Source organism: Phaethon lepturus, unplaced genomic scaffold (genome assembly GCF_000687285.1).
Source record: "Phaethon lepturus isolate BGI_N335 unplaced genomic scaffold, ASM68728v1 scaffold990, whole genome shotgun sequence".
Classification (NCBI taxonomy): Eukaryota; Metazoa; Chordata; class Aves; order Phaethontiformes; family Phaethontidae; genus Phaethon; species Phaethon lepturus.
Window position 1 is genome coordinate 20947 of NW_010512353.1, and position 1553 is coordinate 22499.

General features: G+C 45.4%; 1 protein-coding gene across 2 annotated transcripts in view; it reads left to right on the plus strand.

Moving 5' to 3' along the window:
- Nucleotides 1–1004: 1004 nt before the first annotated feature.
- POMGNT2 (protein O-linked mannose N-acetylglucosaminyltransferase 2 (beta 1,4-)) overlaps nucleotides 1005–1553 on the plus strand; it is a 10846-nt gene continuing 10297 nt past the window's right edge. Inside the window, exon 1 of one of the 2 annotated variants that reach the window (XM_010286478.1) lies at nucleotides 1005–1068. The gene's annotated coding sequence lies outside the window, so the exon portion shown is untranslated. Of the gene's footprint in view, nucleotides 1069–1122; nucleotides 1339–1553 lie in introns of those variants that run through there. The other variant, XM_010286470.1, reaches the window with a different exon arrangement.

Here is a 1553-nt window from a genome sequence, read left to right on the forward strand (position 1 = left end):
ATTGCATTTTTTAATGCAGAGCCATTTGAGTTTCTTTGTTTTGGCAATGTCATGAGTGAAAACCTAGGGATGTTTTTCTCTTTTTTTCCTTATCTAAAATGGTTGCTCTTCATCTGAGAGTATCTGTATAAACATGTGTGTACACGTGGGCGTTAAAGAACTTTTCCTCTTTTTCACTATTCTTAGTTTACCTGTTAGGTCTCACTCAATGGGAAAAAGCCTCCCAGATAATCAACAAGATGGATCCTGCAAATATAGGGACAACACATTTGCAGCAAGCCTCATAAGTTTCTTTGTGATCTATCTGCAAGTATGTCCCTTCAGGGCTGGGATCTCACTCCTAATGACTGTGCTCAGTGGTGCGAGTTCCTGCCGTGAACCTCTTGGTGAGTGCCATGGGCAGAACTGGGCTGCTCTTTGGATCCCACGTATAGATCCAGTTGTGGGATTAAGACTTGAAGTGTTCCCAGCCAGTACCACCTGGTTTGCCATCTTCAAGAAGCTGCTCAGTCCCCACAAGTACAAGCTCTGCTGAGAAATTGGTGTAAGACACTTTCACTTCCATGACCTTCAGCTTGGACGCAGTAAGAGACTCTCTTACAAGCCCTGGCTCATTTTTGTGCCTTTGTATTTAGGAATTACTGTTTCCACCGTAAAAGATAACTTCATTTAAAAAATATGGTTCCCTGGAAGTCTGAAGGAGGGCACTCGCAGCCTGTTCAATACGAAGCCATTTGCTGACCATTGCAGCTGGGAAATCGCTTCCCTGGTGCCAAGGGGATTGCTAGAAAGCACACCAAATGGCTTTCATGTCCTCTTTTTCCTTTCTCTCCGATTGTTTTGGTTTTTTGTGTGAAGTGTTTGGAGTAGTAGTGGTATTAATGATATTCCAAAGCAGAATTTCTAAAAACATCCCCCCCAAACAGTCTGTCTCCCAAGACATGCTCAGCTTTGTGAAACAGCACGATGGTGTTTGTTTCGGTGTGGCCGCCCTTTGGAGATTTGCAGGAATACTGCAGCAAATCATCCTGCATGCAAGGCTGACCTCTGGGAAGCTAACAAATTGAGGTGAGCCAGCTGGAGCAGTAGGACACTGCCGACAGACAGAGCATGCTCAGACCTGGGGGAGAAAGGTAGTTCAGTCTGCAGATGGTGCACGGGTTACTGTGCTGAGAGCTGTTAGATACAGTTTTTTCTTTTTCTTTATGGTGGTGGGGAAAGAAGAGGACTGGAGAGTGTTTGTTCCCCTGCAAAGCGTAGCTTTAAGGTGTCTTCTTTTTTCTTTCTCCTGTGAAAGAGAGGCACTGGATAGCATTTCCTTTTATTTAGCAACATCAGGTATGCGTGCATGTGCTGAAACTCTAATCTACCAGTGACAGTCCTTCCAAGATTAAAAAGGTTGCAGATGCTCTGAATTGTTGTGTTTCTTTGCTGGGTGTTATTGTAACTGTGCTCTGTTTGCTGTGCTGATCACATATGGCTCTGAATTCAGTTTTGTTGGCACTCCTGGCTGCAGTGTACTTCGTGGCGGGGGGGGGGGGGGGGGGGGGGGG